This window comes from Rana temporaria, chromosome 7 (genome assembly GCF_905171775.1).
Source record: "Rana temporaria chromosome 7, aRanTem1.1, whole genome shotgun sequence".
In the NCBI taxonomy this organism is placed as follows: Eukaryota; Metazoa; Chordata; class Amphibia; order Anura; family Ranidae; genus Rana; species Rana temporaria.
The window spans coordinates 5,326,642-5,341,798 of record NC_053495.1 but is presented as its reverse complement, the minus strand read 5'-3'; the positions used below and the strand labels follow the sequence as shown (position 1 = coordinate 5,341,798).

At 46.7% G+C, this 15,157-nt stretch overlaps 1 protein-coding gene across 3 annotated transcripts in view; it reads right to left on the bottom strand.

The window, feature by feature from the left end:
* Positions 1–11,611, bottom strand: part of LOC120944967 (hyaluronidase-2-like) — a 34,424-nt gene extending 22,813 nt beyond the window's left edge. Inside the window, exon 1 of one of the 3 annotated variants that reach the window (XM_040358756.1) lies at positions 11,542–11,611. The gene's annotated coding sequence lies outside the window, so the exon portion shown is untranslated. Of the gene's footprint in view, positions 1–3,620; positions 3,719–11,541 lie in introns of those variants that run through there. The other 2 variants (XM_040358760.1, XM_040358758.1) reach the window with 2 other exon arrangements.
* Positions 11,612–15,157: the final 3,546 nt, after the last annotated feature.

Below are 15,157 nucleotides of genomic sequence, written 5' to 3'. Positions count from 1 at the left end.
GGGGATCATGTTGATGATTGGGGTAGTTGGGGATCATGTTAATGATTGGGGTAGTTGGGGATCATGTTGATGATTGGGGTAGTTGGGGATAAGGTCGATGATTGGGGTAGTTGGGGATCATGTTGATGATTGGGGTAGTTGGGGATAAGGTGGATGATTGGGGCAGTTGGGGATAAGGTGGATGATTGGGGTAGTTGGGGATAAGGTGGATGATTGGGGTAGTTGGGGATCGGGTTGATGATTGGGGTAGTTGGGGATAAGGTGGATGATTGGGGTAGTTGGAGATAAGGTTGATGATTGGGGTAGTTGGGGATAAGGTGGATGATTGGGGTAGTTGGGGATCGGGTTGATGATTGGGGTAGTTGGGGATCATGTTGATGATTGGGGTAGTTGGGGATCATGTTGATGATTGGGGTAGTTGGGGATAAGGTGGATGATTGGGGTAGTTGGGGATCGGGTTGATGATTGGGGTAGTTGGGGATAAGGTGGATGATTGGGGTAGTTGGGGATAAGGTTGATGATTGGGGTAGTTGGGGATAAGGTGGATGATTGGGGTAGTTGGGGATAAGGTTGATGATTGGGGTAGTTGGGGATAAGGTGGATGATTGGAGTAGTTGGGGATCGGGTTGATGATTGGGGTAGTTGGGGATAAGGTGGATGATTGGGGTAGTTGGGGATAAGGTTGATGATTGGGGTAGTTGGGGATAAGGTGGATGATTGGGGTAGTTGGGGATAAGGTTGATGATTGGGGTAGTTGGGGATAAGGTGGATGATTGGGGTAGTTGGGGATAAGGTGGATGATTGGGGTAGTTGGAGATAAGGTGGATGATTGGGGTAGTTGGGGATAAGGTGGATGATTGGGGTGGATATTGAGGATATTTGGGGTGAGGTGTCCCATATCGGGGGGCAGCACACACACTTCCTACAGTCAGACATCTGTGTTGCCCCTCCTTGCAGCACTCTGTATTACCCTCACCCCCTCCCCCGGGGATCTGATGGCCAGCGGAGATCTCCATTACCGATGAACCAGGAGGTTGTGTATCGGGAAATTGAGTCCCCAGCTGTTTACACACAATCCATCATCATCCTCCCAGCTGTTCACTAATGGCCGCACTCTCACTAATTGGTGGTGGGCGGAGCCTCTCGGCCTCCTTGACCTCCAGGGCCAATACTGTAGTGCCAGAGAACATGGCGCACCGTACAGAGAAAGGCGGAGAGCGGAGTTCATTTTGACATCAAATTTCAATTCAGTTTTAGTTTCCTTTGACTAAAATGGCATTTTAGTTTTAGTTATATTTTAGTCATCTCAATTGTTTTAGTTGTATTTTAGTCGACTAAAATGGTATTAACCATTTCAGCCCCCGGAGGTATCCACAAAACAAGATACGCCTGAAGCTGTGCTAGATCCGACTGACGTACGTCTTAGTACGCCGTCGGATCTAAGGTGCATATTTACGCTGGCCGCTAGGTGGCGTTTCCGTCGATTTCCTTGTCGAGTATGCAAATTAGCTAGATACGGCGATCCACGAACGTACGCCCGGCCGGCGCAATTTTTTACGCCGTTTCCGTAAGGCTTTTTTCGGCGTATAGTTACCCCTGCCATTATGAGGCGTACTCAATGTTAAGTATGGACGTCGTTCCCGCGTCGAATTTTGAAAATTTTACGTCGTTTGCGTAAGTCGTTCGCGAATAGGGCTTTGCGTAGAATTACGTACACGTCGAAAGCATTGGCGCGTTGCGGGTTAATTTGGAGCATGCGCACTGGGATACCCCCACGGACGGCGCATGCGCCGTTAAAAAAAAAACGTCATTTACATCGGGTCAAGACGTATTAACATAAAACACGCCCCCCATCTCATCCATTTGAATTGCGCGCCCTTACGCCGGCAGATTTACGCTACGCCGCCGTAACTTTAGAGGCAAGTGCTTTGTGAATACAACACTTGCCACTCAAAGTTGTGGCGGAGTAGCGTTAATACGATACGATACGCTACGCCTGCCGAAAATTACAATCCGCTACGTGGATCTGGCCCCTAGCGTCTACAAAATAGGGGATAGTTTTATGGCATTTTTATTAATATTTTTTTTATTAGAAATGGCGGCGATCTGCGTTTTTTATTGTGACTGCGACATTACGGCGGACATATCGGACACTTTTGACGCAATCTTGGGACGATTGTCATTTATTTAGCGATCAGTGCTATAAAAATGCACTGATTGCTGTGTAAATGACACTGGCAGGGAAGAGGTTAAACACTAGGGGGGCAATGAAGGGGTTAAGTGTGTCCTAGGGAGGGATTCTAACTGTGTGGGAGCTGGGCTACCTGTGACACCACAGTGATCACAGCTTCCGATCACAGGGAGCAGATGATCGGTGTCCTGTCACTAGGCAGAACAAGGGAAATGCCTTGTTTACATAGACACCCCCCTGTTCTGCCGCTCCGTGACATGATCGCGGACATCGGGTCCCGCAGGCACGGTCACGGGGCTCGCGCTCGCCCGCCCGTCGGCAAATTCAAAGGGACGTACAGGTATGTCCCTTTGTGCAGCCGTGCCATTCTGCCGATTGTAAATGTTCGTGCCGCAGTCGGCATGCGGTTGAGTTAGTCGACTTAAATGTTTTAAACGAAAATATCTGAATATAATAAGAATACACCCTGTTTTGATGATAATATTAATAATAATAATAATAATAATATTAGGAATAATTATAAAAATAATAATAATAATATTATAAATAATAATAATAATATTATAAATAATAATAATAATAATAGAAATAGTAATAAAAATAATAATATTAGAAATAATGGCCCAGATTCACAGCAGAGATACTCTGTCGTATCTCTCAGAGTATCTATGCGACTGATTCGTAGAATCAGTTCCGCATAGATAGCCCTAAGATCCGGCAGGTGTAATTGTTTTACACCGTCGGATCTTAGGATGCAATACCGCGGCCGCCGCTGGGGGGAGTTCGCGTCGTAAACCAGCGTCGGGTATGCAAATTAAGAGTTACGGCGATCCACGACAGTTTTTCGCGTTCGCTACGTCGCTGCTAGTCTAGTTTCCCGTCGCAAAGTTAGTCGACGTTTTGGGTGCCCTAACTTTACACAGCACACGTATGTGCTGTATAAAGTATGGCCGTCATTCCCGCGTCGAATTTAAAAAATTTTTCCTTCTTGCTTAAGACGTCCGGGAATACGGAATTACGCTACGCACGTCGCCGTTCGAAAAAATAACGTCACTTCGCGCAAAGCACGGCGGGAATTTTTTTGCAAGTGCTTTGTGAATCAGGCACTTGCGATGAAAACTTGCGGCGGTGTAACGTATCTATGATACGTTACGCTGCCACACTTCTACGTGAATCTGGCCCATAAATACTAATATTAGAAATAATAATAAAAATAATAATATTAGAAATAATAATAAAAATAATAATATTGGAAATAATAATAATAAAAATACAAAAGACTCAGCTAAACCATTTTGTTTAGTATTTTTTCTCATTCAATTATTTAAAATATAATAATAATAATGAAAAAGATAAAACAATTATATTAGCAATAATGATGAGAAACTCATCCAAATCCCTTTAATGCTATTTTTTAATATTCCCGTACCTCGTATATAAAGAGGTGCAGTCCCGGTGATCGCCCTCCCCAGGTGAGTGGTAGAGGGAGGTGCGCTCTCCTCTCTTTGTTCCTGGGCTCCTCTCTCTGTCTAGACACGTCTGTGCTATGTGCGGAATGCCCAAACAATGTGCCCCCCCACCCCCCATAGCATCTGCCCCGTCTGCGCTCTCCACACCGCGGTGTAATCATGGAGAGGTGACAGCGACACAACAAAGCGCACGCCATGACACATCCGTGAGCACAAAGCCCCAGCGCAGCCAAGAGTGGGAGAGTCGGATATATGAAGTACACCATCTACCCATTATTTATACAGTGAGGGGAAAAAGTATTTGACCCCCCTGCTGATTTTGTACGTTTGCCCCACTGACAAAGAAACGATCGGTCTATAATTTTATTGGTCGGTTTATAATAACAGTGAGAGAATAACAGCAAAAATATCCAGAAAAACACATTTCAAAAAAGGTATAAATTGATTAGTATTTTTACAAGAGAAATAAAGTATTTGATCCCCGATCAATCAGCAAGATTTCTGGCTCCCAAGTGTCTTCTATACAGGTAACAAGCTGAGATTAGGAGCACTCTCTTAAGGGCTTGCCGACCGCCGATATACGTCGGCAGAATGACACGAGCAGGCAAATGGGCGTACCTGCGCGTCCCTTTAAATTTGCCGCCCTGTGCGCGCGCGCATGCGCCCCGCCGCGTGCATCGTGAGTGCGCCCGTGGGTCCCGGGAACTGGATGTTTCCGGGGGGCGGCCCGCGATCGTGGTCAGCAAAGGCAGAACAGGGGGGGGGGATGCATAGGTGTGCGCAGCCTATTGCATTAGGGTGTGAACCCCAAAGCTCAAACATATTTGCATGTGTATATACAGTATACTGATGGTGTCAGCAGAGCGGTGGACGGTATCAGTAGGGCAGAGGACAGTGTCAGTAGTTTTTTTTTTTTTTTTAGGAGCCCCATTAGGGAGCTTTTGTGAAATATTGGGGGTATATTTCTGTGCATTACTGCATGTTTAACGCACTATATTCCAGTGTGTTACTGCACATTTAATGCAGCATATTTCTGTGCATTAGTGCACGTTTAAAGTAGTATATTTTGGTGTGTTATGTGCCGTTTAATGCTGTATTTTTCTGTGTGTTAGTGCCAGTTTAATGTAGTATTTTTTTGGTACAATGTGCACCACACAGGGTGATTAGGGTGTACCCAGGCACACCTGGCACACCCTGTGCGCACGCCTATGGGGGGATGCATTTGTAAACAAGGCATTCCCCTGTTCTGTCACTGATCGAATGTCCCCTGTGATCAGGAGCAGTGATCGCTGACGTGTCACTGGTAGCTCCTCCCCCTAACAGTTATAATCACTCCCTAGGACACACTTAACCCCTTCAACGCCCCCTAGTGGTTAATCCCCTTCCCTGCCAGTGTCATTTTCACAGTAACCAGTGCATTTTTATAGCACTGATCACTGTAAAAATGGCAATGTTCCCAAAAATGTGTCAAAAGTGTCCAATGTGTCCGCCATAATGTCGCAGTCACGATAAAAATCGCTGATCGCCACCATTACTAGTAAAAAAATATATATATATTAATAAAAATGCCATAAAACTATCCCCTATTTTGTAGACAATGTTACTTTTGCGCAAACCAATCAATATACGCTTATTGCGATTTTTTTTTACCAAAAATATGTAGAAGAATACGTATCGGCCTAAACTGAGGGAAAAAAATGTTTTGTAAAAAAAAAATTGGGGATATTTATTAGCAACAAGTAAAAAATATTGTTTTTTTTTGTTTTTTTTTATACATTTTCACTCTTTTTTTAATTTATAGTGCAAAAAATAAAAACCGCAGAGGAGATCAAATACCACCAAAAGAAAGCTCTATTTGTGGGGGAAAAAGGACGCCAATTTTGTTTGGGAGCCGTGTCGCACGACCGCGCAATTGTCAGTTAAAGCGACGCAGCGCCGAATTGTAAAAAGTAGCCACGGTCATTGGGCAGCTAAATGGTCAAGGGCTGAAGTGGTTAAGGGCCTTTAGTATCTATGATTAAAGCCCTTGTAGCTGTAATTTACGATAAGCTAGCTCCGCCCATTGCGTGACACGGGAATAGCCCTGAGGGGTCACTTTCCCCTTTTTCTGTTGTTGCCTCACTCCAGCCGGCTGAATCAAACCGCCCGGGTCTGACCTCTGACCTCAGTCATTACTCCCGGACCGCACAGCTGTTCCTGGACTACAATTCCCAGTCTACGCCGGCAGCCCCCCCTGTCACCGCACACACAAGGCATCCGGTGACCACCAACCTCCTACAATGTCCCGCTCTGTGCCCCCTCCGTCCACTGCAGCGAGAGATTCCGTTGCTGGAGATCACAGCAGCGGGCGATCAGTGTTGAATCAACCTGCATTGTGAGTAATGGCTACTCTGCCCCCCCCCCCCCCTCAACCCACAGAAACAGGAAAATGTGTCAGAGAATGTGACTTTATAAGTCATCCGAAAAAAATAAAAAGAGTCAGAACTCCTTAGTAGAGAAGAATGAAAGAGGCTGCCAAAGTAGAGGACGCCGGAGACCCCGTTATCTGCTGGAGGTCTGACGGGGACTCTCTGCAGCCAATAGTGATATTATAGGACTGGGATCAGAGAGAAGAGGAACATCGAAAAGTATTCATACCCCTTGAAATTCTTCACATGTTCTCATGTTACAGCCAAAAACATAAATGTATTTTATTGGGATTTTATGTGATAGAGCAGGGGTCTCCAAACAAAGGGCCGGATTACTGTCCTTCAGACTTTAAGGGGGCCGGACTGTGGCCATCAGGAGTACAAAATCCCCTATCATTGGTGTCATTGGGAGGAATTCTGCCCTGTAATTGGGAGGAATTCTTCCCTATCATTGGGAGGAATTCTGCCCCATCATTGGGAGGAATACTGCCCTGTAATTGGGAGGAATTCTTCCCTATCATTGGGAGGAATTCTGCCCCATCATTGGTGTCATTGGGAGGAATACTGACCTGTAATTGGGAGGAATTCTTCCCCATCATTGGTGTCATTTGGAGGAATTCTGCCCCATCATTGGTGTCATTGGGAGGAATTCTGCCCTATCATTGGTGTCATTTGGAGGAATTCTGCCCCATCATTGGTGTCATTGGGAGGAATTCTGCCCCATCATTGGAGTCATTGGGAGGAATTCTGCCCCATCATTGGTGTCATTGGGAGGAATTCTGCCCCATCATTGGTGTCATTGGGAGGAATTCTGCCCCATCATTGGAGTCATTGGGAGGAATTCTGCCCCAACATTGGTGTCATTGGGAGGAATTCTGCCCTATCATTGGTGTCATTGGGAGGAATTCTGCCCCATCATTGGTGTCATTGGGAGGAATTCTGCCCCATCATTGGAGTCATTGGGAGGAATTCTGCCCCATCATTGGGAGGAATTCTGCCCCATCACTGGGAGGAATTCTGCCCCATCATTGGTGTCATTGGGAGGAATTCTGCCCCATCATTGGTGCCAATGAATAAAAAAGCACCCCAAGGGCCGGATAAAATCAAGCAAGGGGTCACATCTGGCTCCCGGGCCGCAGTTTGGAGACCACTGGTTTAGATCAAAGCCTATTCATGTGTTAGAATGGCCCAGTCACAGGCCAGACCTAAATCCCATTGAGAATCTGTGGCAAGACTTGAAAATAGCTGATCACAGACGCTCTCCATCCAATCTGACAGAGCTTGAGATATTTTACAGAGAAGAAGAATGGGGAGAAATGTCCCTCTCTAGATGTGCAAAGCTGGTAAAGACTTGTAGGGAAAGGGGGTTCTACAAAGTATTGACTCCGGGGGGCGCCATACAAATGCACCCCCCCACACACACACACACACACACTTTTCACATGTTTATTTGTATCGTTTTCCTTCCACTTCACAATTATGTGACACTTTGTGTTGGTCCATCATATAAAATCCCAATAAAATACATTCACGTTTTGGTTGTAACATGAGAGGATGTGGGGAATTTCAGGGGGTATGAATACTTTTTCAAAGCACAGTAAGAGGGAACTAAAATCCTTCACAGGAAACTTCCGAACAATTCCAATCAGTCCAAGTGAAATGTTTGAATATTTATCTGATTGTATCTATTTTGTATCAATTTTGTATCTGATTGTATCTATTTTGGCCCGGATTCACAAAGCACTTACGCCGATGTATCCGCGTAAGTGTAAATATGCGCCGTCGTATCTGTGCGCCCATACCCACAGAACTAGATACGCCTGAAAATAGGCTTCATCCGACCGACGTAACTTTCCTACCCCGGAGTATCTTGGGCGCATATTTACGCTGGACGTATTTGGCGCTCCCATTGATTTTCTATTCACATATGCAAATGAGGGAGATACGCCGATTCACGAACGTACTTGCGCCCGGCGCATAATATACACGGTTTGCGTAAGTCGTACGTCCGGTGTAAAGTTATGCCCCATAAAGCAGGGGTAGGTCAGCAGCATCCATGCAAATTGCTGCACCAGGGAACACAGCCGTCGTATTTTACGTTGTTTACGTAGTACGTGAATAGGGCTGGGCGTAGGTTACGTTCAGGCAGTGATCCGTCGTATCTTAGGGAGTAGTTCCGACGTGATTCTGAGCATTCGCACTGGGATGCGTCCACGGGACGGCGCATGCGCCGTTCATTTAAAGTACTTGTCTGGCACTCGGCGCATCTTTAGCATGGGGTCACGCCTCATTAGCATGTCTCACGCCCACTTCCACCTACCCCGGCTTACACAGAGGAAACCCAGCGCAGTTTGGGAGGCGAGTGCTTTGTGAATACTGTGCTTGCCTCTCTGCGCTAGTTCGGCGTAGCGTTAAAAGATACGCTACGCCGGCATAAATATGTGCCAATGTATGTGAATCTGGGCCTTTGTATCTATTTTGTATCTATTTTGTATCTGACTGTATCTATTTTGTATCTGAGTGTACCTATTTTGTATCTATTTTGTATCTGACTGTATCTATTTTTTATCTATTTTGTATCTGATTGTATCTATTTTGTATCTGATTGTATCTATTTTGTATCTGATTGTATCTATTTTGTATCTGATTGTATCTATTTTGAATCTGATTGTACCCGGTCCTCATTCAGCCGTGGGCAGACTATGAGGGTTGTACGTTATTTACAGGCGCACTCAGGGCGAGCGATCCACAGAGCGTGCCAACCAACTCCACCCAACACTGGTATTTTGTTTACCACGGTTGGTGAAAAGTTAGATCCGGCTCCTTATCTCTCCCCAGCAGGGAATGCCCCCCCCCCCCCCCCCCCCGGCAGAGGATCTGTCACCAAACTGCTGCAGCCATTGCAAAGCCAAGTGATGGTGTCACCCTCCTCTGATGGATTAATGGAGAAGAAACAAATATGGGCGGAGTCCCGTCACGAGAAAAGGGACACCATGGCAGCGTGGGACTGAGCGCTCAGGCCGGGCACACCCACTGCCGGGGTGAGGATCCCCCAACTTCTCCCCCCACCCAGGTCACCTCTACTGCCAGAACCCGCCAAAGTCATAAACCGATGTATAAACCCGCCCATCCCCCGGAGATTATAATAAGAGACGTAGAAGAGTGACGGCAGAAAAAGACCAACAGCCCATTCCGTCTGACGCTTTTTACTTATACATCCACACAGGGAGCGACCATAGATGGTGACCGGTTCAGCAGGGACCAGCTGAGATCCGGACCATCGCTGTGGGTAGGCTGATTGTACCCAAATCGATCCATCAACTTGGGTACAACCAGCATGCTTTTTTTAACCACTTCCCGCCCGGCCAATAGTAAATTGACGTCCGGGAAGTGGTTGCGTTATCCTGACTGGACGTCTGTTGACGTCCAGCAGGGTACCATGCCGGCGCGCGCCCGTGAGGGCACGCAGAGCGGCGATCGGTGGTGCGGGGTGTCAATCTGACACCCTGCATCTCCGATCTTGGTAAAGAGCCTCCGGCGGAGGCTCTTTACCATGTGATCAGCCGCGTCCAATCACGGCTGATCACGATGTAAACAGGAAGAGCCGTTGATCGGCTCTTCCTCACTCGCGTCTGACAGACCCGAGTAGAGGAGAGCCGATCGGCGCATCTCCTGACAGGGGGGGTTCACGCTGATTGTTTATCAGCGCAGCCCCCCCTCGGATGCCCACACTGGACCACCAGGGAAGGGGCAACATGTGGACGACCAGGGACATCCCCCATGGCCATCCACGTGTAAAAAAAATAAGCACAATAGATGCCAATCAGTGCCCACAAATGGGCACTGACTGGCAAAAATTAGCAAATAAACAAGTGATGCCCAGCAATGCCATTAGTGCCACCCCTCAGTGTCCATCAGGGCCACCTCTCAGTGCCCATCTATGCCCAGTGCCCACCTATCAGTACCCATCTGTGCCACCCATAAGTACCCATCAGTGCCACCCATAAGTACCCATCAGTCCCGCATACCAGCGCCGCCTATCAGTGCCACCTCATCGGTGCCCATCAATGCCGCCCTATCAGTGCCCGTAATTGAAGAAGAAAACGTACTTATTTACAAAAAAAATTAACAGAAAAAAATAAAAAATATTTATTTTTTTTAAAAATCTGTCTTTTTTTTTAGTTGTTGCGCAAAAACTAAAAATCGCAGAGGTGATCAAATACCACCGAAAGAAAGCTCTATTTGTGGGAACAAAATTATAAATAAATTGTTTGGGTACAGTGTAGCACGACCGCGCAATTGTCGTTCAAAGTGCGACAGCGCTGAAAGCTGGCTTGGGCAGGAAGGTGCGTAAGTGCCCGGTATGGAAGTGGTTAACCAATAAAGAAGTTGTTGTTGGAGTGCGGCCATCCGGATCGAATTTTTTTCTATATGTCTATGGACCACAATTCGCATATACATATATTCACATATACACTATAGTACCAAAAGTATTGGGATGCCTGCCTTTACACACATATATATACACACACCTCCCTGTCCTCCTCTATACATACAGGGGTAGATTCAGGTACCTTTGCGCAGCTTTTACGGAGGCGCAGGGCAACGTTTTTGCCCTGCGCCCCTGCAAATTTACTGCGCTGCCCTTGATTCACGGAGCAGTAGCTCCGTAAATTGCGTGGGCGCGCCGGCAAAATGCCCGGCGTAAGCGCGCGCAATTTAAATGATCCCGTAGGGGGCGGGAATCATTTAAATTAGGCGCGTTCCCGCGCCGATCGTAGAGCGCATGCTCCGTCTGGAAACTTTCCCGACGTGCATTGCGGCAAATGACGTCGCAAGGACGTCATTTGCTTCAAAGTGAACGTGAATGGCGTCCAGCGCCATTCACGAATCACTTACGCAAACTACGTACATTTGAAATTTCGCGACGCGGGAACGACGGGTATACGTAACATTGGCTGCCCCTGCTAATAGCAGGGGCAGCCTTACGTGAAAAACGCCGTCTGGAAACGACGTAAACTGCGTACGCAGGGCTCGCGCAACGTTGTGAATCGGCGTTAGTATGCAATTTGCATACTATACGCTGAGCACAACGGGAACGCCACCTAGCGGCCATCGCAAGAATGCAGCCTAAGATATGCGGGCATAAGAGCCTTATGCCGCGCATATCTTAGGCTGCAGTCGGGGGAACGAGGTTCCTGAATCAGGAGCATTCGTTACGCCGGGGTAACTATGGTTACACAGGCGCAATTGCTTCTTGAATCCAGCCCACACTGTATTACCAAAAGTATTGGGACGCCTGCCTTTACACGCACATGAACTTTAATGCCATCCCAGTCTTAGTCCGTATCCTTGCATGTGATTGGATATTCTTTGCACCTCATAGATCCCTTGGAAAATGCTCAGTCTATTTGCCTTTAGTAAATCAGCCCCAATGTGTCCCCTCCGCCCCAACGACACCCCGTTCGCTCACCTGCGCCCGTATGAGGTCCTGCCACCTCCGCTGCCTGTCCGCTGTGCACTTGTGCCGCGTCTCTTCTCTATCTCACCCCGTCCCCCGCTGCTCTCCCCCCCCCCCCTTTCCTTCCTGCCCGGCTTCCCCCACCCAAATCTCTGCTGATTTCCTCTCCTGAATGGAATCGGATGTTTTCTCATGGCTGCCGGTGCTGACAGAGGCCAGGGCGGTGTTCGGTGCGAGTACAGACGCGGGGCGAGCGCAGATCGGATCTGATAATGGAGGGGATTGTCACTTCTTGGGGGTCCTGCGCCGCCTGCACTGGAGGAGGTGATGATGCTGGACGCAGGGGGGGGAGGGGGGGGAGTCTGGAATCTGCTGACAGGTGGAATTCTCTTCCAGGACTAAATTTTCCGTGTGCAGAAATCCTCCGCCGCTGCGACCAGAGACACACACACACCCAATCACCTACAAATCTCCTACAATTCTCATACAATTCTCATACAATTCTCATACAAATCTCCTACAATTCTCATATTATGCCCCGTACACACGATCCGAAAATCGTACGGAAAATGCCGCTTTCGAAATGATCGTACGATAATCAGATCATTAGTACAGCGCTTCCGAGAGCCGATCGGGACAGTTCATCCGATTTTATTTATCGGACATGCACAAAAATCTTTTTCGTACGATGCCAGATCGTCCGATTTTCGTACAATCAGTACAGCTGTCGTTCGAAAATGCAATACAAATGCATTACAACACATGACATCACTTCCGATTTTTTATTCTGCCGTACGAGAATTTTCGTGACTTTAGTAAACTCATCAGATTCGACATGAGATTAGCATACAAAATAAAACGGACGATCATTCGTCCGATAATCGGATCGGGTGTACGGGGCATAAATCTCCTACAATTCTCATATAAATATCATAAAAATATCATACAAATATCATATAAATCTCATACAAATCTCCTACAATTCTCATATAAATATCATAAAAATATCATACAAATATCATATAAATCTCATACAAATCTCATACAATTCTCCTACAAATCTCATACAATTCTCAGGCCCCATACACACGAGAGGATCGATCCGCTGGAATTGATCCGCGGACCGGCTCCAGCGGATAGATCCCTGGTGTGTACGATCCAGCAGATCTGTTTCCGCGGATTTTTGTCCCCGGGGATGGATTTCCAGCGGATCAAAATTTCTTGACATGCTAAGAAATCGATCCGCTGGAATCCAGTCCAACGGATTGATCCGCTGGTCTCTACAGACTCACCGGATCAAACTGTCCGAATCCATCCCCCGCATGCGTCGTAATGATTCGACACATGCGTGGAATTCCTTATATGACAGCGTCGCGCACGTCGCAGTGTCATCATCGCGGCGACGGCGCGACACGTCACCGCGGACGGAATTCCGCGGGGATTTTGATCTCATGGTTAGTACAACCATGAGATCAAAATCCGCCAGAGGATTTATCCGCGGAAATCCTCTCGTGTGTACCCGGCCTCATACAATTCTCATACAATTCTCATACAAATCTCATACAAATCTCATACAAATCTCATAAAAATCTCATACAATTCTCATATAAATCTCATACAATTCTCATACAATTCTCATATAAATCTCATACAATTCTCATACAATTCTCATATAAATCTCCTACAATTCTCATACAAATCTCATACAGTTCTCATACAGTTCTCATACAATTCTCATATAAATCTCATACAGTGATCATACAAATCTCATAGAAATCTCATAGAAATCTCATACAATTCTCATACAATTCTCATAAAATTCTCCTACAATTCTCCTACAATTCTCATACAATTCTCATACAATTCTCATACAATTCTCATACAATTCTCATACAATTCTCATATAAATCTCATATAAATCTCATACAAATCTCATACAATTCTCATACAAATCTCATATAATTCTACAAATTGAATACAATCCAGATTGCTTTGTTTTAACTGTACAAAATATCGGTCCCAATAAACTATTGTCGGTGCGGAGGGAGGAATTCCAACAGGAAAATGATCTGCAAAATTGCAACAAAGTATTTACAGTATTATGTTACATAAGGAGTTCTGCACAACAATCCACTATTACACCACAACCGTATGCAATCTTCTTCATTACATAACAAACAAGTTGCAACATTTAAAGTGCCTTGAAAAAGTATTCATACCCCTTGAAATGTTCCACATCTTGTCATGTTACAACCAAAAACGTAAACGTATTTTATTGGGATTTTAGGTGATAGACCAGGGTTTCTCCAGAGGTTGTTAGGGGTTCCTTGAGCAATTTCTGTCTCTCAGATACGTTCCCACTGACACCATATAGCTATCTGTAAGGGGGCAATGCATCCCAATGACCACATGTGTAAGTAGCATTCATGCCACTGTCCAGTAGCGGCTGCTGCTCAAAATTTTTGGGGGGGCGCAAACAAACTGAAAAAAAAAAAAACATCAATTGCAGCCACTGTGCTTGTCAAATGCAGCCACTGTACCCATCAATTACTGTCAGTGTACCCATTAATTGCCGCCACTGTGCCCATCAATTTCTGCCAGTGTGCCCATCAATTGCTGCCACTTTGTCCATCAATTGCTGCTACTGTGTTCATCAATTGCTGCCACTGTGCCCATAAATTGCTGCCACTGTGCCCATCAATTGCTGCCCCTGTGCCCATCAATTGCTGCCACTGTGCCCATCAATTTCTGCTACTGTGGCCATCAATTGCTGCCACCGTGTCCATCAATTGCAACTACTGTGCCCATCAAATGCTGCCAGTGTGCATCGCCCGACCGACACTTACCTGTCTTGGTGAGGAAACGGGTGATGGCGGCGATGTCCTCCACGCTCCTTGATGTCTTCTCCCATCCTCTGCTATAATTGGATGCCTTATAGGCCTCCATACACAGTGCCTGTTTGGCTGCTCAGTGTTAGGAAACACCAGGGGTACGGGGCTGTGTAATGTAAAGGGGTCCAGAGGTGCAGGGCTGTGTAATGTAAAGGGGTCCAGAGGTGCAGGGCTGTGTAATGTAAAGGGGTCCAGAGGTGCAGGGCTGTGTAATGTAAAGGGGTCCAGAGCAGGGGTGTATTTAGGTTTTGTGCTGCACCAGGCCTGACTAAACTCGTGCACCCCCTAATTTAAATATGACCCACCCCTTCCTGTCAAGGCCACACCCCTTGCATTTTAAGACCCACCCTGAAATTTTCAAGTGGGGACACTAATTCTGATGGTCTGGGGGGGGGGGGCAATGGATTCCCTTAATTTGCATATATTCCCTCTCACTTCCTGTTTGGCTATGGGACAGGAAGTGAAGGGAAATCTCTACAATGGGACAGGGATGGTAAAAAATTAGAAGCGACGCCCCCCCCCCCCCCCACAGTTGCAGAATGCCAGCCACCCACATACTGGAAGCAGTGCGGCGGATTTATGGGGGCGCGAAACTAATTTGCCCAACAGTGTAGCGCAAGTCGGCGGGGACACTGTCCGTGCTGCCCCCCTGCAAAGTGCTGCCCTAGGCCTGGGCCTTGTTGGCCTAGGCCAGGATACAGCATTGGTCCAGAGTTATGGGGCTGTGTAATGTAAAG